Below are 27,312 nucleotides of genomic sequence, written 5' to 3'. Positions count from 1 at the left end.
TAGACCCTAGAACTTGGTTTTCAGGAAGCAACATTTTTATATATGTATTAATCACCCTACTTTTTCTGTCATTGCTTATAGGATACAGATGTCTATACTCAAGACTCCATGCCTCCCATAACAGAGTCCGACTAGCAGCTGCCGTACTTAAATTAAAAACAAAAGGAGGATATGTTGGGAAGCAGAGTGCAAAATAGCCTGGAAGGAGAAGGTCCTTGGGAAAATGGCGAAGGGCCAGAAGTACCCCAGCTTTGCATACTGCGGGCTGAAAAACATCTCCTGCCTTTAGCTATGCTCGGTGCCAAGATTTAATAATAAATATTAAGGATGTTGCTTGGGAAAACGGGTCATGGGATAAACACCTGGGTCATTTAGAACACGCTGTCCTTGAAATATTTTTTACTGATTATGTCTTAACCCCGTACGTGCTCTGCTGGCCATATACTCTAAGCTCTTTGTTCCTGCTTCTATAAAAAGGCTCGACTGCAGAAATAAACTTGCCAGTCCTTGCAAGAGACTGTCCGAGTTTTGTTCTTTCAGGTTCGTCGTTTCCAAGTCCCGGGGAGAAAATCCCCACAAATTCCTTATGTATTAACAAGAATTTGATGAGTGCCTACAAGATGATCAGTCTACTCTGCTAAGTAATATGAAGGATGAAGAGATGAATAAGACACTCCATTTCCATTTCTAACACTCTGATCCAGGTTCTTGTCACTCATGTCAGGATGACTGCAGTTGTCTTCCAACTCATATATCCAGTTCATATATACTTCCTACTTCCTTTAATTCACCTTACACATTACCATGTCAAAATTTCTAAAATACTACTTTAGTAATACCACTTTCATGTTGAAAAATTTTAGTCTCCTTGGGGCTTCCCAGGTGTCTCAGTGGTAAAGAATCTGCCTGCCAGTGCAGGAGACTCAAGAGACAGGGGTTCGATCCCTGAGTCAGAAAAATCCCCTGGAGGAGGAAATGGCAACCCACTCAGTATTCTCACCCAGGAAATCCCATGGACAGAAGAGCCTGGAGGGCTATCGTCCAAAGGGTCACAAAGAATCAGACATGACTTAATGACTAAACAACAATAATAGTTACAATAAAGCACAAACTTCTTAGCTTGGTATTCAAAGTCCTCAACAGTGAAGTTCCTCTTCAACCCTATCTCTTCTTACACTCTCTCGTCTCCAACTACTCTTTGTCTCTCAACTATATCTTTGGAATTGGGACCATTGCCTTTTTAGACATTCTATTATCCTGGCTTGGAATATTATGCAGCAAAAGGCTCCTCCCCATCCATTTAAGTCAAAGTTTTAGTCAATCATCTCATCTTACCTGCCCTTTCCCTAAGGATCTCTCTAACTCCTGACTTCCTGTCATTTGATTCTTCCTGTCATCTGTACCACATATGGAACAATTATAGTTGTATGGACTATTGACTGTGTCAACTGTATTAGTCAGGACTCCTAGAAATCCAGCAAGATTTATTGAAAGAATACTGGGGTAACTTACATTATTAAGGGATTGAACAATCCAATGGCAAGGTCAGAGGTTCAGCTGGAATGCAAGAGCAATTGAAAATGAGCAATTCCTGGACTCTGGGTCTTGCCTTTGCTTCTCACAGTCTATTTCCTTCCAAGGTAGATGATTTCTTCCATATGACAGAAAATAGGACATCCAACAGTTCCTAAATATTTCATTTCATGCCTCCTTCCCCCATAATAGAAAGCCTTTTTTTCCTACTAAAGTCCAGTCAGAAAGATACTAGGGAAGGATTCAGGTTGATGTGACATTGATCAGGCATCCAATTCCTGACTTAGTCAGTTACAGCCAAAGGCACAGCATTATTTAGTATTTGTGTGGCTATTGAGAAATCAACTGTAAAATATCAAGGGCTGTTCCTAGAGTAAAAAGAATATTCATGAAAAAGACACTAATTCTGAAAAATGTCTCTCACACTCCCCATCTTGACTTCCCAACGTTAAGTGCATGAGCACCCATGTGTGGGGGCATGTTCAACCCACACACACACACACACACACACACACATCCTGTTTTCAGGGGACCCGAGTGTCATAGCCATAAATGAAAACAGAGTTCTCACTGAAGTTTTTCAGTTGCCCAGTTGTGTCCACTGTTTGCAATCCCATGGACTGCAGCATACCAGGCCTCCCTGTCCTTCACCATCTCCCAGAGTTTGCCTGAGTTCATGTTCATTGCATTGGTGATGCCATCCAGCCATCTCATCCCCTGTTGCCCTCTCCTTCTGCCTTCAGTCTTCCCCAGCATCAGGGTCTTTTCCAATGAGTCAGCTGTTCACATCAGGTAACCAAAGTATTGGAGCTTCAGCTTCAGCATCAGTCCTTTCAATGAGTATTCAGGGTTGATTTTCTTTAGGATGGACTGGTTTGATCTCCTTGCAGTTCAAGGGACTCTCAATTGTCTTCTCCAATATCACAGTTCAAAAGTATCAATTCTTCAGTACCCTGCCTTCTTTATGGTCCAGCTCTCACAACTGTATGTGACTACTAGAAAGACCACAGCCTTGACTCTATGGACCTTTGTTGGCAAAATGATGTCTTTGCTTTTTAACACGCTGTCGAGGTTTGTCATAGCTTTCCTTCCAAGAAGCAACTGTCTTCTAATTTCAAGGCTGCAGTCACCATCCACAGTGATTTTAGAGCCAAGGGAGAGGAAAACTGTCAGTGCTTCCACCTTTTCCCCTATTTGCCATGAAGTGATGGGGCCAGAGGCCATAATCTTTGCTTTTTTTTTTTTTATTTATTTAGTTAAAGCCAGCTTTTTCACTCTCTTCTTTCACCCTCATCAAGAGATTATTAGTTCCACTTTGCCTTCTGCCATTAGAATGGTATCATCTAGGTTGTTGATGCTTCTCCCAGTAGTCTTGATTGCAGCCTGTCACTCATCCAGCCTGGCATTTCTCATGATGTGTTCTGTGTATAAGTTAAGTAAACAGCATGACAATAAACAGTCTTGTCATACTCCTTTCTCAATCCTAAACCAGTTTTTCCATACAGGCTTCTGTTGCTTCTTAACCAGTATACAGGTTTCTCAGGAGACAAGGAAGATGGTTTGGTATTCCCATCTCTTTAAGAGTTTTCCACAGTTTATTATGATCCACACAGTCAAAGGCTTTAGTGTACTCAATGAAACAGAGGTAGATGTTTTTCTGGAATTCTCTTGCTTTCTCTGTGATCCAGCAAATGTTGGCAATTTGATCTCTGGTTCAAATTTGATCTCTGGTTTTCTAAACTCTTCAGCTTCAGTGGTTGGGGCGTAAACTTGAATGACTGTGATGCTGAATGGTTTGCTTTGAAAATGAACCGAGATCATTCTCATTTTTGAGATTGTACCCAAGTACTGCAATTCAGGGTCTTTTGTTGACTATGAGGGCTACTCCATTTCTTCTATGAGATTCTTGCCCACGGTAGTAGATATAATGGTCATCTGAATTAAATTCGCCCATTCCTGTCCATTTTAGTTCACTGATTCCTAAGATGTCGATGTTTACTCTTGCCATCTCTTGCTTGATCACATCCAATTTATCTTGATTCATGGACCTAACATTCCAGGTTTCTATGCAATATTGTTCTTTACGGCATCGGATTTTACTTTCATCACCAGACACATCCACAGCTAAAGCGTCACTTCCTCTTTGGCCCAGCTGCTTCATTCTTTCTGGAGCTATTAGTAGTTCTCCTCCACTCCTCCTCAGTAGCATACTAGACACCTTCTAACTCGGAGGGCTCATCTTTCAGTGTCACGTCGCCTTGTCTTTTTATACAGTTCATGGGGTTCTCACGGCAAGTATACTGGAGTGGTTTGCCATTCACTCCTCCAGTGGATCACATTTTGTCAGAACTCTCCACTATGACCTTTGGGTGTCCCCACACAGCACGGCTCATGGCTTCACTGAGTTATGCAAGCCCCTTCACCAAGGGGCAGTGACCCATGAAGGGGCTCACTGAAGTACCTGTAGATACACCCATTGAATCTGAGATGGTTATCACCATGTCCCTGAGTGCCCAAGAGCCATGACCTGTGAAGCCATTTGTCAGTTTCCTCAGCCTTTCTGCACTGGGGTAAGGGTTGTAGACCCCTAAGCACAGCTGCTACTGCAGCCCTGTTCTCTCAGTCTCTGAACCCCTACTCCTACAGGGCTCTAGGATATTGTCCAGTAAGTCAAACGAGGGCCTGTCTCTAGTCCCACACTATTCAAGGCTACCAAAAACCTCCATTTGACCTCATGGACTGTAGCCCGCCAGGCTCCTCTGTCCATAGAATTTTCCAGGCAAGAATACTGGAGTGGGTGTCATTTCCTCCTCCAGGGGATCTTCTTGATCCAGCAATCAAACCCACGTCTCCTGCATCTCTTGCACTGGCAGGCAGATTTTTTTTAACCACTGCACCACCTGGGAAGCCAAGGACAATACAGCTTTTGGCAATTCAGCTCAAGATGGTAGGGGAATAAAAGATTCTCTGAGCATAATTCATTGGAATTATGAGGTTTGTGCTGGCAATATCGAAGGGCTGTTTGCCTCTGGGTTCTAACCAAAGGATCTGAAGTGCTCACCCCTTGTTCCCCATGCATTCACTACCAACACTTCATTTTCTTACAGAAAAGAATCAGGGGTAACTGGATGACTATCCAGAAGTCATGCTTAGAAGAATCCTGGAATCCTGATGCAGGATCCTAGGACCAGAAACTAAATGGAAGTTATTGGGAGGGGACATACAGTCTAAAAAGCACAAAGGCTAAGACAATATCCAGCATGAGGACTGAACTTGGGAGACTTCCCACTAGACCCAGGATGTAGGACTTGGTACCATAGAGAATCCTGGGAAGAGCTAGATAGAACAGGGAACACTCACAAATCCTCCATCCCATCATGAAGCAATGGATTCAAGAGGGAGAGCCAAACCTGAAGCAAAGACCTCTTGAAAATTCTTCTGAAATCTGGATATGTGTAACCTGCCAGGAGCTTAAGTTGCTTAATGCGGGGCTTCATTCTTCCCTTCCACCATGAAGAACCTAGTCCTCCTCCATTACATTGTTGAGTCCAGGGTCAGCAGAGTCATTTCCCACTGCTGGAGTCGGTCATCTACACAGGCTGCCTCTCCATGATTCTCCCATGAGTCACCTGGATCACCTAAATAGATGACAGGTAGGTAGGTAGATACATAGGTAGATAAAGGATTTTTAAACTAATCTCTTTGAATTGGGTTTTATTTCAAATGAACACTACCATAGTCAGCACAGACACACCTCTTTCTTTGTTTTTCACTTTATTAAGCTTCACGGATACTGCATTTCTTTGCAAATTGAAGGTTTGTGACAACCCTGTCTCAAGCAAGTCTTTTGGCACTATTTTTCAACAGCATTTGTTCACTGCATGTCTCTGTCACATTTTGGTAATGCTTGCAATATTTCAAACTTTTTCAGTAATATATTTGTTACAGTGATCTCTGATCAGTGATCTTCGATGTTACTATTGTAATTGTTTGAAGGGCACCATGAACTGCACCCATGTAAGGCAGAGAACTTAATCAACAAATGTTGGATGTGTTCTGACTGTTCTACCAACTTGCCATTCCCCCATCTCACTCCCTCTCCTCTGATCTATTTCCTGAGAAACAACAATATTTAACTGTGTTAGTAAGCCTCACCTAGAGTCAGACTGCCTGGAATGTGAAGTCAAGTGGGTCTTAGGAAGCATCATGAAGAATCACGAAGAACAAAGCTAGTGGAGGTGATGGAATTCCAGTTGAGCTATTTCAAATCCTGAAAGATGATGCTGTGAAAGTGCTGCACTCAATATGCCAGCAAATTTGGAAAACTCAGCAGTGGCCACAGGACTGGAAAAGGTTAGTTTTCTTTCCAATCCCATTCCAATCCCTTTGGCGATGCCAAAGCATGTTCAAACTACCGCACGATTGCACTCATCTCACACACTAGCAAAGTAATGCTCAAAATTCTCCAAGTCAGGCTTCAATAGTACATGAATTATGATCTTCCAGATGTTCAAGCTGGATTTAGAAAAGGCAGAGGAACAAGAGATCAAATTGCCAACATCTGCTGGATCATAGAAAAATCAAGAGAATTCCAGAAAAACATCTATTTCTGCTTTATTGACTATGCCAAAGCCTTTGACTGTGGGGATCACCAAAAACTGTGGAAAGTTCTGAAGGAGATGGGAATACCAGACCACCTGACCTACCTCCTGAGAAATCTGTATGCAGGTCAGGAAGCAACAGTTAGAACCAGACATGGAACAACAGACTGGTTCCAAATCAGGAACAGAGTACATCAAGGCTGTATATTGTCACCCTGCTTACTTAACTTATATGCAGAGCACATCATGAAAAATGCTGGGCTGGTTGAAGCACAAGCTGAAATCAAGATTGCCATGAGAAATAAATCAATAACCTCAGATATGCAGATGACACCACCCTTATGGCATAAAGCAAAGAGGAACTAAACAGACTCTTGATCAAAGTGAAAGAGGAGAGTGAAAAAGTTGGCTTACAACTCAACATTCAAAAAACAAAGAGCATAGCATCACTTCATGGCAAATAGATGGGGAAACAATGGAAACAGTGAGAAACTATTTTCCCGGGCTCCAAAATCACTGCAGATGGTGTCTCCAGCCATGAGGTTAAAAAGATGCTTGCTCCTTGGAATAAAAGTTATGACCAACCTAGACAACTTATCAAAAAGCAGAGACATTACTTTGCTGACAAAGGTCCATATAGTCAAAGCTATGGTTTTTCCAGTAGTCATGTATGGATGTGAGAGCTGGACTATAAAGAAAGCTGAGCACCAAAGAATTGATGCTTTTGAACTGTGGTGCTGAAAAAGACTCTTGAGAGTCCCTTGGACTGCAAGGAGATAAAACCAGTCAATCCTAAAGGAAATCAATCCTGAATATTCATTGGAAGGACTGATGTTGAAGCTGAAGCTCCAATGCTTTGGCCACCTGATGCCAAGAACTGACTCACTGGAAAAGGCCCTGATGCTGGGCAAGATTGAAGGCAGAAGGAGAAGGGGACGACAGAGGATGAGATGGCTGGACGGCATCACCAACTCGATGGACACAAGTTTGAGTAAACTCCGTGATGGACAGGGAAGCCTGGCGTCCTGCAGTCCATGGGGTCACAAAGAGTTGGACATAACTGAACTGAATCCAGAGCAAGGCCTTTAACTCTCTTCATTTGTCTTGAAGGATAGAAATGAGGAAGCTGCAGAAGGAGAGCTTGAAAGCTAGCAGAGGTTTAAGGAAAGACACTATCTCCATTAACATTAAAAAAAAAAAGGTTTAGCAGTTTAGTGCTGATGTAGAAGCTGCAGCAACTTATCCAGAAGATTTAGCTAAGATAATAAAGTGTTCATTGTTCAATCGTGTGCAACTCTTTGTGAACCCATGGACTACCGCCTGCCAGTCTCCTCTGTCCATGGAATTCTCCAGGCAACAATTCTGGAGTGGGTTGTCATTTCCTTCTCAAGGGGATCTTCCCGACTCAGGGATTGAACCCAGGTCTTCTGCATGACAGGCAGATTCTTTACCACCTGAGTCATTGGGAAGATAATGAAGGTGGCTACACTAAGCAACAGATTTTCAGTGTGGATGAAATGGATTTGTAATGGAAGAAGATATAATCCAGCTGGAGAGAATTCAACACCTAACTTCAAAGCTTGAAAGAACAGGCTGACACTCTTGTTAGAGGCTAATGCAGCTGGCAATTTTCAGTTGAAGGTTGTATTTATTTACCATTCTGAAAATCCTCGAGTCCTTAAAAATTATGCTAAGTCCTCTCTACCTGTGTTCTATGAAAGGAATGACAAAGCCCAGATGACAGCTCATCAGTTTACAACATGGTTTACTGAATAATTTAAGCCCATCGTTGAAACCTAATGCTCAGAAACAAATTTTTCAAAATACTGCTACTCATTGACAATGCACCTGATCACCCAAGGGCTGTAATGAAGATGTATGAGATTAATGTTTTCATGCCTACTAACACAATATCCATTCTGCAACTCAAAGAGATCTGCAACTTTCAAGTCTTATTTAGAAATACATTTTGTACAATTATAGCTGCCATGGAGAGTGATTCCTCTGATGGATCTGGGAAAAATAAATTGAAAACTTTCTAGAAAGGAGTCACCATTCTAGGTAACATTAAAAACATTTGCAATTCATGGGAAGAGGTCAAAATATCAACATCAATAGGAATTTGGAAGAAGTTGATTCCAACCCTCGTGAATGACTTTGCAGAGGAAGCAACTTCAGATACCGAGCAAATAGCAAGAATAGAAGTGGAGCCTGAAGATGTGACTGAATTGCGGCAATCTCATGATAAATCTCCAGTGGATGAGGGCTTGTTTTACAGATGAGGAGAAAGCAGTTTCTTGAGACGGACTCTATCCCTGGTAAAGATGGTGTGAAGATTGTTGAACAACAATCTTCTTTGTTGAGCAGCCATCTTTGTTGTAAAACAACAAAGCATTTAGAATATTACATAGATTTTGTTGACAAAGCAGCAGCAGAGTTTGAAAGGATTGACTCCAATTTTGAAAGAAGTTCTACTGTGGGTAAAACACTATCAAAGAGCATTGCATACCACAGAGAAATCGTCTGTGAAAACAAGAGTCAATCAAGGTAGCAAACTTCATTAAGAAACTGCCACAGCCCACCCCACCTTCAGCAACCACAACCCTGATCAGCCAGCAGTCAAGATGGAGGCAAAACCCGTCGCCAGCAAAAGAACTGGGACTTGCTGAAGACTCAGAGAGCGTTTTTTAGCAATATTTTTAAATTAAGGTATGCACATTGTTTTCTTTAGACACAGTGCTATTGTATCCTTTATAGACTACTGCACAGTGTAAACATAACTTTTATATGCACTGGGAAACCAAAACTCCAGGTGACTCGCTTTATTGCAATATTTACTTTATTGCGGTGGTCTGGAACTAAACCTGCAATATCTCTGAAGTATGCATATATAAGCCAGTGTGACTGAAACACACACAGTGGTCACACTTTTTGCTGTAAGGACTGCTTTTCCAGAGGGAGGAAAATCAAAAGTCAAAAAGAGCTGCAGGTGTAGCACTGTCCTGGAAGCTAGGAGGGCACAGACTCCTTGTCTATTGTTGCCATGACAAATGACCACCCATTTAGTGACCTGAAGCAACAAAAAGTTCATTCAGTCACAGTTCTGTTGGTAGGGTGGGCTCACCTGGTTTCTCCTCTCCTCCTGGGTCTCAGGGCCAAAATCAAAGTGTTGGCCAGCCACCGCAATTCTGTGGAGATTCTGGAAAGAATGTGCTTCTGGGCCAATTCAGGTTGTCGGTAGAATTCAGTTCCTTTTCCTTGTAGTGCGACTGAGGTCCCTGCATCCTCGGGGGCTCTCAGGAAGAGGTTGTCTCAGCTTCGACAAACTTAATCAGCTCTCTTCATTTTTAGAGTCACCAACGGGGAGTGAAATGCTTCCGGTGCTTAAAAACCCCCGCCTTCTCCTCCTGCCGCCTTCCTCAGTCTCCAGCGAGAGAAAAGTCACTGCTTTTAAAGGCTTGTGTGATTAGATCCGGCCCACCTGGACAATTCAGGATACCCTCGCTCTCTCAAGGTCCGTTACCTTAATTACATCTGCAAAATGGCCTTTACCATGTAATGTAATAAATTCACAGATTCCAGGGATCGGGGCATAGACATCTTGGAGGACCATTCTGCCGACTGCTGGAGATACGGCCAAGTGCAGAGAAGAGGGCATTTCTGGCCAAGACTGATGCCACTTTCACGTGGGATTTGTTCTTGAGTTATTTTGTTTAATTCAATACAAAGAAAATGTACAAAAATAAATTTGTTCATTTCAATATATTTTTCCTGATTGCATATAAATATATGTTATACATTTAGAATATATGCATATATGTAGTCAAAGGGCTTCCCAGGTGACACTTGTGGTAAAGAACCCCTGCCAATGCAGGAGACGTACGAGACCAGGTTCAATTCCTGGGCCAGGAAGATCCCCTGGAGGAGGGCATGGCAATGCATTCCAGTATTCTTGTCTGGAGAATCCCATGGACAGAGGAGCCTGGCGGGCTACTGGACATGCCTGAAGCAACTGAGCACGCACGCATATAGTCAAAGCCTTGGAGCTTTATATTTGGCTCATTCAATTTATGAAAAATATCTAGCACATAACCTACTTACCAGAGCTAGTCCTACCATCAGGTAAAAAAAAAGACCTCTGACCTTTACCCAAAGTAATCAATTATAAAATCCACAAATCCACTGAAAAAAAAGATACAAATCACGATGGTAAGTTTACAAGACTGTAAAATAAACTGTAAAATGTTGTCAATATTAAAATGACACAGATCTATTATCATAAAACTATACATTTTTCTAAGTTACAAAATCAACCATAAATCTTTTTGTTGTATTCAACTAGTTAAGGTATACTGTTGTATTCAGCTAGTTAATGTATGGTTAAAATTGCAGTTTTTGGAAAAGGAGGCTTAGGATGAAAGGCAGGGTGCCATTCAGTCAGCTGGGTGCATGCGTGTGTGCACTAATGCCAGTGTTTGGCTTTGGGGGATGTTGAGGAGACAATTACCTTGATCCAATGGTAACTTCCACCTACGCTCTCAGGTAAGCTCTCTCAAAGGTTATAGAACACAAAGGTTCGCCAACCAAATCAAAATATTTGAATTACACAGGTTATTTAATCAATTTAAAGCACAGCAAGAAGCCAGGGAAAGAGAAGAAGTAAGCTAACACATGTAGGATAGGACACAAGCAGATGGAACCAGCACAATTTTCCACCAGGAATTGTAGACTCAGTACCTAGGGTCCATGGCGCTTTTACAAGTCCACAAAACTGTTTAAACTTCTTTTACCAGAAAGAAAAAAACTGTCATCCAGCCTGGATTGTATTCATCTTTATACCAATGTAGTAGTACATGCAATTTTTAATACTTCTCAATGGAAGAAAGGGTCCCAGAAGAAAAACCCAAATGCTCAGGGTACAGGGCAAGTATCTTGCAGTACACAATGGGATGACCACACCACCCATGTTTCCTGCATCAACATTCTGCACTGACGACTGAGGTTTGAACACAGGGCTTTATAGACAAAGTGCCTGGAGCCAACACAAACACTAGCTTTATCCAAGAGACTCGGACCAAGGAAGCCTGGGCATAGAAACAGCTTGGCAACTAGCCTGCTCCATAGCCCTGGGTCTTCACAAGCCTCTTAGACAGTGGGCATGTGGGCCCAAAATAGGACCATATCAGGAGCCTCCAATGGATGGCCAATATAAGGATGCTTAGAGGTGGCATCAGCTTACTTTAGGATGGCTTTTCCATGTCTTTGAACCTATAAGTAACCCTCTTATTTGTTCCATCACACATTTCATCTATCCCATCTTCAACCTGTCTCACAGGTTACTTACTATCTATATTCAACACATGTACTCTGCCTGTGTCTCACAAGCTACTGTTTGGCCATTCTTTATCCCAAGCACGTGCTGTCAATTTTGCCTGCATTTCATAAGTTACTAGCTTTCTTACTATGCTTAACGCTTCTTATGAGTTTTATTTATCCCATTTGTTGTCTTGCTTTTTATAAAAGAACTGAATGTTCTCAAATAATATTGAAAACATGTTACAGGAAAAGTTAAATAAGAATAATGTAGAAGGGTAAGAAATAGCACCAATTATTTCATGAGAGGACTTTCCTTAGACTTTGTGATCAAACATGTTTTATGCAGATAAAGTTACAAATCACAAAAGACTATGTGGGATTCTAAATGTCCACTGAAAATATCTAAATGGATAAAGAAGATGTGGTACAAATATACAATGGAATACTACTCAGCCGTAAGGAAGAATGAAATAATGCCATTGGCAGCAACATGGAGGGGCCTAGAGATTATCATACGAAGTACAGTAAGTCAGAGAAAAGAAATACCACACATCACTTGTATGTAGAATCTAAAAAAGTTGATACAAATGAACTTAGTTACAAAACAGAAACAGACTCACAAACATAGAAAACAAACTTACGGTTACCAAAGGGGAAGGGGCGGAGGAGTTATAAACTCCTAAATTATGAGTTCAGGATTAATAGATTCACCCTATTATATACAAAGCAGATGAACAACAAGGACCTACTGTATAGCACACAGAACTATATTCGGTATCTTGTAACCTATAATAGAAAATAATATAAAAGTGTATATATACATATACAGCTGAATCACTTTGCTGTACACCTGAAAGTAACACAGCGTTTGTAAATTAAATATGTGCCCTGCTTAGTCACTCATGTCCCACTCTTTGGACTGTAGCCCGCCAGGCTCCTCTGTCCATGGTATTCTCCAGGCAAGAATACTGGAGGGGGTTGCCGTGTTCTCCTCCAGGGAATCTTTCCCACCCAAGGATCGGACCCAGGTCTCCCACGTTGCAGATGGATTCTTTTACCATCTGAACCACCAGGGAAGCCCAAGAAGACTGCAGTGGGTAGCCTATCCCTTTTCCAGGGGATCTTTCAGACCCAGGAATAGAACCAGGGGTCTCCTGCATCACAGGTGGATTCTTCACTAGCTGAGGTACCACAGAAGCCCTAAATCAACTGTACTTCAATTTTTTAAAAATGTTTTAATAAAAAAATTTTAAACACTGTGGTTTATAAACTTTTCATCATGCTTTCATCATGATGTTGCTATTTTATATTAGGAAGTAGATAAAATTAAAACATAAGGTGAAGTAAGATGAAAATTTTCTGTAGTTTAAGCGTCTATTTACCATTATGATTATAATGCAGATTTACACTATACAGTATCACACAAAATTTTTATCTACAGGCTTTTCCAAGGTAACTTAAAACTTCAACAGCTCCTGAAAATGTTCCAGTTACACTTCTCACATTAACCATCTTTGTTTAACCTATCTACAGAGTTGGACACGACCTGGTGACTGAACAAAAACCTATTCTACTTGTGCGCCTCACAGGTGTGTTTCTTTTTAGGTAAAGACATCACAGGGACAAGCATTAACAACAGGTAAAAAGGATCTGCTTCTGCTGCTGCTGCTGCTATGCTGCTAAGTCGCTTCAGTCGTGTCCAACTCTGTGCGACCCCAGAGACGGCAGCCCACCAGGCTCCACCGTCCCTGGGATTCTCCAGGCAAGAACACTGGAGTGGGTTGCCATTTCCTTCTCCTATGCATGAAAGTGAAAAGTGAAAGTGAAGTCGCTCAGTCGTGCCCAACTCCCAGTGACCCCATGGACTGCAGTCCACCAGGCTCCTCCGTCCATGGGATTTTCCAGGCAAGAGTACTGGAGTGGGGTGCCATTGCCTTCTCCAGTAAAAAGGATCACTTATGTGAAATATGTTGATGGTGAGGGTTCCAAGGGGGAGGCCCATTTTTAGTTTTCCTTATTTCTTATCAATACTTGTCTTAACTTCATCAAACTCGCAAGAGCTATGCATTTCTCAATAATAGTCAGGGACTGTCAGGGAACATTTAACAGGATTCCTGCATGCTGTTTTCTATTTCTCAAGGATTCTCTGTTCCTTATCAGTTCCTATTCCGAGAACGAGTAGAGCTGCACACAGTTCTCAGGACTGAGATCATAGGATGAGACATGCAGTGACTCTTTTCAGCGTCATCGACCTTGTATGTATTAGACTATCCATGTTGTGGCTATTGAAAAAATTTCATCCTGTGTAATAGCTGAGTAATCATCTTACTACAGATATATAAGCCTGCATTTCTGCTAATAAAGCACCCTTGCTCCATCAGAGCTTGGGTCCCCATGTCTTTCTGTCTTTCTTTCTGTCTCTCTCTCTCTCTCTGTCTCTCTTTTTTTTTTTATGGTATCATGTTTTATGTTTATTTTTTATTATTTTTTTTAATTTTATTTTATTTTTAAACTTTACATAATTGTATTAGTTTTGCCAAATATCAAAATGAATCCGCCACAGGTATACATGTGTTCCCCACCCTGAACCCTCCTCCCTCCTCCCTCCCCATACCATCCCTCTGGGTCTTTTATCACTTTCTTATTGTCGACTCCAGACCACCAGGTTCTGGTCCATTAAAGGACCGCAACAAGGGATGAAAGAGAAGGTCATGAAATAAAAACTAGACCCATGGTCTACTGTCAGTGTATTTTAGGACAACCAGCAAGAGCCAAAACACTTTCCAGTGCCATGCTTCATCTTCAACACAAATATATACAAGATAGGAAAGGAAAGAAAGATCGGGGTTGGGGGAGGTTCTTGACATCTCCAACTAAAAGACTCTTCCCTCAAGTCAGTATCTCAAATCGACTGTGCCCTGGAGTGGGGAGGGGGTGTTTAGAGGCCAGAGCCAAGGACCACAGTAAGAACTGGAAAATGCCAAGTGTATGCCTTTCTTAGACAAAGCAAGAGATGGGCTACAAAAGGGGGGAAATGGGAAAGGACAACTCTCTTGATGACAGGGAAGAGGACCCCAGGGCATTGATAGCCCAGTTAGAAAAGTATTTATCTGTAATTCACAATTCAGCTGATAATTGTTTACTGACATTATCATCATAAAGTGTTAAGAGTTGAGGACCATCATTAAGAGTTGAGGACCATTTCTTCTACTCTATCCCCCATGGTTCTGCATATGTAATAAGGAACAAGTAATAACTATTTCCTTGGAAGACAAGCTATGACCAACCTAGACAGCATATTAAAAAGCAGAGGCATTACTTTGCTGACAAAGGTCCATATAGTCAAAGCTACAGTTTTTCCAGTAGTCACGTATGGATGTGAGAGTTGGACCATAAAAAAAACTGAGCACCAAAGAATTGATGCTTTTGAACTGTGGCATTGGAGAAGACTCTTGAGAGTCCCTTGGACTGCAAGGAGATCAAACCAGTCAATCTTAAAGGAAATCAATCCTGAATCTATCAATCCTGAAGTTCCAATACTTTGGCTACTTGATGCAAACAACTGATCATTGGAAATAACACTGAGGCTGGGAAAGATTGAAGGCAGGAGAAGAAGGGGACGATAAGAGGATGAGGTGGTTGGATGGCATCACCGACTCGATGGACATGAGTTTGAGCAAGCTTTGGGAGTTGGTGATGGACAGGGAAGCCTGGCATGCTGCAGTCCATGGGGTTGCAAAGAACTGGACTCGACTGACTGAACTGAATAACTACTTGTTGTTCACCCCGTTATTTATTCATGCACGCATTTGCCAAGAACCTGTTGTTGTATACCAGATGCTATATGACAATTAAACCAACGAGCATTTACTGTCACTGACTCTGTGACAGGCACTGCACTAGACACTGGAGGGAAATCGTGAACAAAACTGTGTCTTGGAGAAATTAATTGATTAGCACTTGGCTCTATACATTTACAGACTAAGTTTCTGGGTCCCTTTTATTTCAGTCTCTCTGATTCTGGCCTTACTGCCACTGTTTTTGCTTCATGTATGTATGAAATGAGGAGAGGTCAATATGAAACTATTCTCACCTCGCAGACCACACACCAGAAGAAGTGACGGGCCAGATTTGACCCATGCACCATAATATGTTCACCCAACTTAATAAAAGTAGAAAGAAAGAAAACCAGGGAGCAAGATTTCTACAGCAACAATTATTCGTATGTGCTGAGACACCATGACTGGTTTTACATCATTGTCCAGAGAGCAAGCAAAGAATGATAGTTGTGATTTGGGGTTTATTTGAGAAGAAATGATTGAGAGAGACATCATTTTTTTGAGCCAGCTGCAAAGATCAGAGATTGTAGGAAGCAAAAAGGACAATGGAGATAAATAGGGTCATGAGTCATTTGATTGTCAGGACATTTTAAGGCCTCCACCACAACCGGGCTCATTTCTCTTAATAGCTTGGCTAAAGAACACCCACCATCAAGGCAACTATTACAAGAAATTCACCACTGAAACTGGTTGGGCTTAAAATTGTCAGAAATGGTTGTTTTGAGCTGAGTCTTTCAGTAGGAAAATGTGCATGTCTATGAATAACGTGCTGTTATCATTATTATTATTATTGCTTTGCTTTTAGGCAATGGGTCTTTCAGTAGGAAAACGTGCATGTCTATGAATAACGTGCTGTTATTATTATTTTTGCTTTGCTTTTAGGCAATGTATTGGCTTCCTAATACGATAACGAAGTCTCCTCCTCCCTTCCCCTCCCCCCACCAACACCTACACATTCTCCATCCCCATCTCCTCCTGCTCAACATGGTTACGGCCCTGCTTATAAAAGTATGAGTCTATATGCTATTGATAAGTAAGACACGCAGCAAACGCAACTTGTTTTTTCTCTTTTCTGAAACCCATCTTGTTTTTTCCTGGAGCTAATTATTGTCTTCCTTCCACCCCTTTGTTTCCATGTTCGTATCAGTAACTCAACTTCAGATTTTCTAGCAGGACCTTATGGCATGTATCCACCACACTGGGTATTCCATCAGTTTCACCTCACTGGGGGAATCTCTCCCAGAGCCTTCAGACCTGTCCTGTCTAGACTGGAGACCTAGACACTCCATGGTCCACTCCATTCATCCTGGGGGTTTTGCATGCTTTGCTGTCATATTGCATCTCCCAGTTTTTATACTACATTTTGTTACAGTAAGAATGCTTCTCACCGTCAGTCGTAGTAGCCATGCATCTTATGCTTGGTCTCCACTAAGTAGGCCATCCATAACATAACAAGGGTCTCCAAAGTTGCCTATGAAGAAGAGACAGCTGCATGATTGTTAAGGGCCAGGCCTGGAAATGGTTTACTACCTCCCATTGGCCAGAACTCAAGTTATAAGACCTCAACCTATGGGGGATTGGGATACATAGTCTTCCGTGTGTCAGAAAAAGTGGTATATGGAACATCTAGCATTATGTCTGCCAAATCTACCCAACTTATCACCAAGGCATTTTATTTTTCTTCCAATGTGTGTACTAAAGACAGTCTAAAGCAATCAATAATCTCCATTGGTTCCAATCCCCTTGGTTTGTTAATAAACTAAAATCAAAACTCATCAGTTGTATAAACACAAACTAGAAATTTAGCTTACAGACAAAAAGTACTTCTAGCAAAAGTGTTGAATAGCAGACCTCAGATTGTCACCGCCCCTTACCAATTCTGAAATCCATTCCTACACTGCTGCAGCTGCTGCTGCTAAGTCGCTTCAGTCGTGTCCAACTCTGTGCGACCCCAGAGACGGCAGCCCACCAGGCTCCTCCGTCCCTGGGATTCTCCAGGCAAGAACACTGGAGTGAGCCACCATTTCCTTCTCCAATGCATGAAAGTGAAAAGCGAAAGTGAAGTCGCTCAGTCATGTCCGACTCTTAGTGACCCCATGGACTGCAGCCCACCAGGCTCCCCCATCCATGGGATTCTCCAGGCAAGGGTACTGGAGTAGGGTGCCAATGCCCTCTCCATTTCCTACACTGGGAGGGCCCAACCCTGGGGACAGGGAAGTTCCTGGCTGGAGCCCTGTGACTCCGCCTCTGGAAGGAACTCCTTTAGCAATTATTCTCTGTGGCCCTTTTCTCTGCTCTTTGGGAGACTCTTGATTTTTAGTCTCCTTGGTCGTATCTGATGAGAGTGTTGTCAAGCGTGTCCCTTTGGGAGCCCTTGAATCCTCTTTTCTGGTTGTGAAGTTTGTGCTGCAGGGGTTATTTTAGTTCACAAACTGAGGTTTTTTTTTAAAACAAGTGAAAGTGAAAAGCGTTAGTGCTCAGTCGTGTCCGACTCTGTGACCACATGGGCTGTAGCCCACCAGTCTCCTCTGTCCATGGGATTCCCCAGGCAAGAAGACTGGAGTGGGATCAAACCCAGGTCTCCTGCATTGCAGGCAGATTCTTTACCATCGGAGCCACCAACTCACTGCCAATATAATTCCTTCCATCAAAAGCCAAAGTTTTTAATGTACTTGTTTTTTGACCAAATTCATAGACACAAACCATATACAAAATTCTTTTCTAAGCATAGGCCTGCCTTCTAGATACAGGCTTATTTCATTGCCTCCTCCTCCCCTCCACATCTTTCTCCCAATTTAATGACAACCACATGGCACCTATTAAGCTTGAATGGTACCATCACACCCACTTTCAACTTTGAACTTCTTTTCAACCAGTTCTCCTTGGGCTGCTGGATTCCACATTACAGCAAGTGACTTTTTCAAATGTTTGCCACTGCATAACTTGGGTCCCCATCTTCTCAATTTCTGTTAATTCCTTTGCTGCCCACCATGGGGCACTGAGCCACTGAGCAAATGCCACACAGTTTGTGTTACATTAGCATTCACTTTCTCTGAGAGTGAGAAAGCCATACTAGTTGCTACAATAGACAAAATCCAAATCTCAATAGCGCAACACAATTTTTTATTTCTCACTCATGTCTGTCCAGTGCAGATCAAGTGGCTCTCCATCCCATAAAAACCCACCCAGAACTCAAAGCCTCAAAGTAATAACCACTGAAAGGAAAGAGACCAGAAGACCATTCTGGACATTCCCATACCCGGAGGGGTGACATCCCTTCTTCCCACCTTCCACTATCCGGGATTCATTCACATGGCTCCAATACAACCTCAAGGGATGCTGGGATATGTAATCTTCCTGTGTGTTGGGAAGAAGAAATGGTACAGTGAGCACATAGCATTGACATACCATGTCTTCTGATTAATTTTTTTTAATGGAACCCATTCTCCAATCAATTCTTGAGAAGCATTATAGAGAGGCAAGATTGGGGGGGGAGCTCCAATGTCTGAAAATTGCTTTCTTATAGCCTCACATTAATAGCATGTTTGGGTATAAAATTTTTGATTGAAAATTTTGGTTTCCTCCAGAATTTTGTAGCCTTTGCTCTAGTATCTTACAATTTTCTATATCTGTGTGTCTTTGAGAAGAGTCTCATCATTCTGATTCTTTTGTAGGGAACTGAAGAGGTTTCTTCAATGTCATCTTCTAACTGATTATTGAATCTTCTTTTTCACTATTAAGTTTTTATTTCCAAAAGCTCTTTTATAGTCTTAGTATATTAATTTATGGGAGACTGTTTTTCAGCCATGGATAGTACTATATCTTTTCTTAAAAAAAATTTCTTCAAGAATGTTATTTGCTTGAAGTTTTTCATGCACAATTGGTTTCTTTTCCAGAAGGCTTCTTTTTGCTTTTACTATTGCAAGTCTTTTTCCATCATCTGCTAATTGTTGGTTGTCTGCTCCCATGCAGAACTAAATGGCTACCTAGAAGATTTGCCCCCATGAAGGAATCTATTGACTATGAAGACTCAATCATATTTTTCACACAAAATACTCCTTTTTTTTTTTGGCCTGGATTCCAGTATTCCTAAGCAGAATGGGGGTAGACACCTGGAGGTGAGACAGGGATCTACATCCTATAGACATATTTTGAATTTTTCAGTTTGGCATCCTGCCTTCAATGATGCCTGACTGTTGCTGGTCCACAGACCTACTTTTTTCCCATTCTAGTTAAGAAGGGTGGTCTATTTCCTGAGTGATAGAAGGGTAGTTATCTCAGAAGTATGGAACAGAAGAAAGAATACAGGGGTCTCACCAGCTCTTAGACAACTCCTCTTTCTTATAGGAGATCATCACCTCTGGAAGTCCCTGAACCTTTCAATTTCAAACCTTTCAGGGGATTTCATAGTTAAACCAGGTTGATTCCTCCTTTTCCCTGCTGTTGGTTAAAGAGTGAGCCTTCCTGTGTCTGCTAAATCTGTTACTGCTTATTCATCTTGTTTTCCAGTTTCAGAAATTTTGTTACTCTGGGCTCTTCTCCGGTTCATCCCCATCAGTACTGCCTCAGATCTGGGCAAGAGGGAGTCTGACTCTGAGCATCTCCCATCCCAAAGAGGGAAGAGCAAGCAGTATGCTCACTCAGGGCCTTTAACCATCCCCTTTGGGATCACATTCTGGGTATACAAGACCCCCATATTCCCTTTCCAAGTAGCCCCAGAACATGTCTAGGACCTGCCTGGGTTCCTTTCTGGGTCAGTCCAGCAGGTTGCACTGCTAATGTGTTCACCCTAGACATGAGGGATGCCAAGAAAAGGCTCTTTGCAAAGGCCGAGTATAGAGCCAAATGTGTTCACACGTGTGCACTACTGCCTCGTCTCAAAGCAAGCCACGGCTTTGACAAAAGTGAAATGAATTTTGACACTGCGCTTCGAGGCTATTTGGCATGAATATACAAATACATTTCAATTTTGTCACTATGAGGGTGTATTTGTCAAGGCAGAAGGATAAACTACAATAGTTAGCTTGATTTATAAACTTTTCAATATTTAAACATGTGACATGGCCCTCCACACTCTCGCTCTGGGGCTCCACAAACATCACAGGTGTTTCAGGAGGGAGCAAAGTTAGGCATGTCTGTCCAATCCACCAACTTGAGCCACAAGTGTGCTCCTGCCTCCTTCCCTACTTGAGGTGCTCCTGTGATACCTGATATTCTCACAACCACTGTGGCTCTTCCCCTCCTTTTGGATATTTCATTGACACTCTCAGCGTCAAGAATAACCAGAGGAGTTTCATAAGGAATATTTATTCTTATGCTTTTATCCAAGAATTCTGCTGCAGTTTTCCCTCATATATATATATATATATACATATATCCTTCTCAGGTTAATTCAGTTTTTTTTTTAAGTTTTTGACATCATTTCCTTTCACTGTATCTTATCATCCTGCTTCATTCATCCTTAAGTCTCACACAATGTTTAGCCTAATTCCTTGCTTGTAATAGAAATTCAATAAATATTTGTTCAACTGCCGGCACTGAATTGTAAAATCTTAAAAATCTATGCCAACGGATGTTATCTTGAGCTGTCGCTGAATCTCTCCCTCCTCTTCACTGACAGAAAACAAGTGACACTGTCCCTGGACTACTTAAGGCATGATTATGTTTGTGTGCTTCCTGCTAAAAGAGTGGCTAATTGTACTGACTGGTTGCTTCAGAATTGTGTGAGACAGCCTCAAAGGTACATAATCAAAAGAGCTGAAATTCTGCTTTTGTGCAGACTTGTGATTCCTAGTGCTAAGGACCATCTGATAGAAAAATTTCTGAGCTCTCAAAAATTACTGTTCACAAACTACTTCCATCTGGACATGTCCCTTACATGTCATTACTCTGACATGAGCAACACTGAGGCATACTGCATAGTTCAGCCATGGGCTAGTGAGGGCAGAGACCCCTAAAACAAGAGAAGAGGAGCCTCAGCCACCAGCCAAGCTACAGCCAGTAGAAGGGCACAATATGAATCCAGCAAAGTCATCAACCAGCACCAAATCCTCACGGCTGTCAGACCTGTTGGGAAGACGTTCCCAGAGAGCAGGACGATTGAAGTTCAGACAGCCAGCAGAGCAGTGAATCTGCGTAGGCTATTGTTTGAAGTGGACCACTCTAGTGAGCATTTAAAGACATGCCAAGCAGTGTGTACCCTCCTGGAAGAATAAAAGTATCTAAGAAAAGTCATCCTCTGGCCAAGCAACTTTTAGGGCTGGGCAAGATTCTGATCCTGGTAAGGCAACCGAGGGAGCTTAAGCATGAATCCAGCTTGACGGCTGTCTCCAGGGACCTTTGCCCTGACTTTGTGGCCATTTGAGACATCTCTGTTCAAAAGACCTCACCACAGCCTTGCGTTTTGACTTCCCCTTCATTGTCAATTGCTTAAAATGGAAGTGATGCACCGAGGAAACCAGAATTGAAAGAGACACGTGTACCCCAATGTCATCGCAGCACTGTTTATAATAGCCAGGACATGGAAGCAACCTAGATGTCCATCAGCAGATGAATGGATAAGAAAGCTGTGGTACATACACACAATGGAGTATTACTCAGCCATTAAAAAGAATACATTTGAATCAGTTCTAATGAGGTGGATGAAACTGGAGCCGATTATACAGAATGAAGTAAGCCAGAAAGAAAAACACCAATACAGTATACTAATGCACATATGTGGAATTTAGAAAGATGGTAACGATAACCCTGTATGCGAGACAGCAAAAGAGACACAGATGTATAGAACAGTCTTTTGGACTCTGTGGGAGAGGGAGGGGGCGGGATGATTTGGGAGAATTGCATTGAAACATGTATATCATATAAGAAATGAATCACCAATCCAAGTTCCATGCCAGATACAGGAAGCTTGGGGTTCGTGCACTGGGATGACCCAGAGGGATGGTATGCGGAGGGAGGTGGGAGAGGGGTTCAGGATTGGGAACACGTGTACACCCGTGGCAGATTCATGTTGATGTATGGCAAAACCAATACAATATTGTAATTAGCCTCTAATTAAAATAAATAAATTTAAATTTAAAAAAAATGGAAGTAATGGTCCTGACTCCTGCATTTAAAAGTAATGGTGATTTATTAATTTGGGACAGTTGCTATGGAAATTTTGGGTATCAACTAGGTCAAAGCTAGGTATAAGTTTGGTCAACCTAGCCTCTTAGAACCGTGTCTGAGTTTTCTCCAGGATGAGAGAAAAACAGAACTGAATCCTCAGTAGGAAATTCCAGTTACAAAAAAATAAAAAGCTTTTACAAGTTTTGTGCTACAGCTCCTACAAAACCAGGGACTTCCAAGATACCCACTGGGTCTCCTCCACTGTCTTTACTGGACACACACTGCTGTGCTTCCTCCAGTTGCCACCTTTTTTACTCTTGGGAGCCCAGAGCATGTCTCCCATGCTTTTCTCATAACATCAAAACAGACCCCCAAAAAAGTTCAGCTCAGTCTAAAAGCAATTTAAAATATGAGATTAGTAATGAGAGATCTGTCTCGCTACAGAGGAAAAAACAGTAAAATTAACAAAAGCCACATTTTAATGGTTGAGTTTGAAATTAAGGAAAAGGTTTTATGGACTAGAATTTGGATCTTAAGCCCTGTCTTCTTCTGAAACAAAAGGCAACATAAACATAGCTTCCAGAAAGGCTCTAATACCCTCCATGTAACAGGTCTCTCTTTTTAGATTTTAAATTACCTAATAATAAATTCAGCTTTGAGCCTTCCAACTTTTGTTGGAAGTCCATGGCAGCATTGGAAAGAGAACCCAAGATCCCTGCTTCTGAAACCCTATTCACCTGTTTCTCCTGCCTCTGCCTCTGCAATGAGGAAGTATGACTCAAGCAATGCTTTGTCATCTACAAAGACAAGAATAAAGAAGAACAGCCCCACAAACAGTCCTTGAGGACCTTAGCAATGCCTTACTATTCTTTGGAAAACATTCCCTTGAGTCTTTAATATGGAGCTGCCAGCACACACCAAAGAAAATGGTCATCAGGTTGGGATATGGTCAAGGAGAGCAATATACAGAAGAGAGATCAACCAGGACCATTAACATAAATGATTGATTTTTCACAGAGGAAGCTTCCATAATGTTGAGGCTTCCATATTTCTTGTTTGCGTGTGCTTAAGTGTGAGGTTCCTGAAGTGAATTCAGAGAAGAACATGCTCTTGGCGCTGATGAGAAAACACCTTGCCTGCTTCTGATTCTTAATATGAATACAGATAATGAGAGTTTCTGGATTCTTCTTGGGGGATTTTAAGTGGAAGGTGTCAGAAAAGTTCCCAAAGGCATCAATGGCTCTTGTCTGTCATAGGAGCTCAGTTTGATCCTTTTGACCCTTCAAAGTGAGTCCTTCCTGTAAAGAAAAGACTTGGCAAGCACTGAATTTTTCATCCTAATGCCAGCAAGGGGGCCAGGCGGGGGGATGGGGGGGAGGGAGGGAGGTGCCGCAAGTGAGTCCATGGAGAAGGGCTGAAAATTATCTTGGAAAAAGGTCAGTCGATCCCAGAAAGCGTCTTCTCCTGGCTCTCGAGAGGGTAGTGTGGTCTGGAATGGGTCTTCCCTGTGATACTCTTGCCTTAGAAAGCACTGTGGTCTGTTCCCCTCGGGCAAATTCTTGCCTGCCCTTAAATACCAGGTGGAGAGAGACATTTCCCACCTGAAACTAACCATTCTCTTGGTAGGTCTTCAAAATAAAGCCAGTGTAGCTAACAGTAAGCTAATATAGCAAGCTCCATCTGTACATCTGGAATACAGGGATTTTTTGGTTTTTTGTTTTTGTTCTTTTTTTATACAGGGTTTAACTGGGTATATGATACAATCAAGAAATTGTTTTTTCCCCTACCAATGCCTGGGTCAGATTCCATCACTTTCAAGTCAGTTTCAACCATTAAAATCTGATCCCATATTCAGAAATTTTAAACTCTAATCCAGACCATTCTAAGTCAAGGCTTTAAACTTGCGTTCAATTAAAACTTCTCCACTCAGCTCAGGCTTGAATTCAGGCTTGGGGATCAGCCCCTGTGGAGGGGTCATTGCCTGGCCTTCTCTCACAACAATACCTCCTGCCCCAGCAGCTCAACACGCCTGGTGCCTGCTCTCTGGTTCTCCAGGTACAAAAGGGATGAGAAGGAAAAGATCAAAGGAATTTTACTTAATTGGCGCTGTTTCAGTGCCTTGATGTGCTTCCGTCACCTAAGCGCTGACTTTATTTTGCAGACAGCAAGCAGGTCAGGGTGTACTGAAGACCACAGCTAGGGCTCCTCCTTGGAGCAAGCTGTTCTCCCCCTGGCTGAGCCCCTAGGACCCCAGACCCATTAAGTCCTGCCTTGGCAGTATATCTCTGGGGTCTGCTAACCCAGGAAAATAGGCTTCTTGGACAGGATCCCTTCAAGACAACTGGAGCCCAGATCTGCTTCCACGTCTGCCTGATGCCTTGGGAATACGTTCTTGCCCCTCAAAGCAATCAGTGCAAGTACAGCTTGCTCAGCCACTGAACTTACTCCTGTAAGCCACCCCCAGCCAGCCTCCTACCTCTAGACTCCTCCTGTAAGCCACCCCCAGCCAGCCTCCTACCTCTAGACTCCTCCAGCGGACACCTGTCAATCTTTCTAGAGAGTTCTGTGCTCAGACAAGTAAGATAACAAGTTTCTGAACCCCAACCGACGTTCAGCAAGGAAATGTGACATGGTCACCCTTCCAGCAGGTAACACTGAAGTCTAGCAGAAGTTCTGGTGGTTTTATTGAGTCTTCTTCATTTGGCTCATGAATGAGAGCAAAAAAAAGTGACACTTTCTCCTCTTTTCCCTTCCCTGAGGAGAAGACTCAAAGCTGGCTTTACTCCTACAAATATCCCTTCAAAATAATTCACAATAAATGCCAATCTTCCAATAAGATGGATGGACCTGGTTTATGGGTGCAGGTGTTCAAAGATGAGTCCTCTTTGGTAAATTCTGAATGAATGTGAAGTTATTTATTTAGCCCACTGCCCTCAACTTTAAGGCTTTAGCTGAGATTCCAGTGCAGAGACAGAAGTCTCTTTTCATAGGTCATTTCACAGATTCTGCCTCTTCATGAATGAGGTTGACTTCTACCAGGACAAAAATAAACACGAGGTGACAGTGAAGTGTTCACTTCAATTGTCTCCCCATCTCCCTGCCTCCACTGGGCGTCTCTTTGGCTATGCCAAAGAGTCTTCAGCACTGACCCTCTGCTCAAAGTCACATGCTCAGCCCCAGTGTTATGAACTTGGACCCCTGTTCAGGAGGTTAGTTTTCCTTCCCCCCAAAGGCTCACTAACCAACTTTCAAGGAGCCTTCAGACACCTGGATGTGTCTTCAGCCTTTACTTCCCTCTAAGGCACTGAAGCATCTTTTTGGGAGAACTGGCTACTTACACGTGAAAAACTGAAAAGCCTTAACCAGCAGCATATGATAGCTCATTAAACATGAAGTGTTTCTTTTAACAAAGGACACCATCAGAAGTTGCCAACCCAAGGCACACCCAAAGATAAGTGGTAACAGGGAACTTTGCAATTAGCGTCCCCTTTCAGCTCCCCATTTGCAGTTGATGGACAGGAAAATGCTCATCTTAACCAAGCTCAACTTAAGCACCGCTCACCTTCCTCTTGTGTTGCTGTGACATCACAAAACAAAACATAGCAGAATATCACTCCCCCGAAGGCAAGGAGACAGTTCATTTTGCTCAGGGGGGAAAAAACACATAGAACATCCTAAAGTCAAATGCAGATTGTTTATAGAAATTCTCTTAACATTGCCTGCAAGTAATGCAGTGAATGTGATAGGAAAAAGCAAAACATGCACAGGCTTGGATTTTTTTACACATCAAAGCGGATGGCAAGGAGAGTGAAAGACGTGAGGTATCACTGGTCCAACGCAGGTTAGACCTTTCATCCTTCTGAGTTCCCAGCACTGACAAAGCAAAGTGCACAAAGTCATTTCCACTGGGGTCCACCCTGAACGCTCAGAGTAATGGGGGCCATGCAGAGGAGGTGATGAGCAAAAGGGGCGGGGCCGGGCCTCTCAGCCAGGGCACAGCCCTAGGACGCAGTCCAGTCTGGGCCAGCTCCCCAGTATTGGCGCTAGAAAGGAGTGGGGGCGGGGTGGGGGGCGCAGCTGAGAGGGCTGGGCACTCGGGCCGCATCTGCCGCCCCACAGGGCCTCCAGGGCAGCTGGACCCACGGGATCGCGGCAAGCCACTCACGCTCCAGCTCTGCTCCCTGTGTCCCCTCCAGCACCCTCCTAGCCTCACCGTCCCCATGAACTCCGGAACCCTGGCCTCACCTCCCTTTCCAGCCTAATTCTGTTCCCTAGGTCTCACGGGTCAATGTGTCAATGTGTCTTCCACCTTTGGACGCTTCCAGAAAGGCGCTTAAAGGTTCAACTCTCCTGACGCCTGCTCGGCGCGGTCCGGTCAATTCCCCCCTCACCATCCTATCCGCCTCCCACTGAGGGCTGTCACAACTGGGACTGTTCCCATCTGAGAGTGTCACCTCTGACCCATTCACATCCTTTAAACTGCTCTTCCTTCCTTTCCCAGTTCCCTTCTGAGCTGGGCCGAGCTGATGTTCAAAATATTTAACAACCGGTAGGGTACGGGCTCCAGGCAATAAGAACGGATTCCAACAGTAAACGATCATCCCAGGAGGGCTGGTGGGCACCTCTCGCAGGAGCCTGAAGCGGGGATGGAGAAACACGTAGGCCCACATTGAAGGCCCACGGCTGTTCTTCCATCGTCAGTCCTTGTGTCCTTGGAGAGCCTCAACCCCGTCTACAGCTGGACCAACCCCTCCTCACTCACAGAGGGGAAAACCTGCCTGTGTGGGAGCAAGCGGGGTCGTGCCTATGTTGCCGCGGGGGGGGGGGGGGGGGGGGGGGGGGGAGGGCGCTGTATGCAGCGTTGGGGGGCCGTTGAGGTTCTCTTTTACACTTGGGCAATGTCCTCCCCTCCCTGC

The 27,312-nt window shown here is 43.0% G+C and overlaps 1 long non-coding RNA gene across 3 annotated transcripts in view; it reads right to left on the bottom strand.

Moving 5' to 3' along the window:
• Positions 1 to 27,312, bottom strand: part of LOC112587765 — a 66,955-nt gene that overhangs the window by 7,133 nt on the left and 32,510 nt on the right. The gene's annotated exons all lie outside the window — the stretch shown is intronic.

The sequence above is a fragment of the Bubalus bubalis genome, chromosome 11, assembly GCF_019923935.1.
Source record: "Bubalus bubalis isolate 160015118507 breed Murrah chromosome 11, NDDB_SH_1, whole genome shotgun sequence".
Lineage (NCBI taxonomy): Eukaryota > Metazoa > Chordata > Mammalia > Artiodactyla > Bovidae > Bubalus > Bubalus bubalis.
This window is presented reverse-complemented; position numbering and strand designations above follow the sequence as displayed.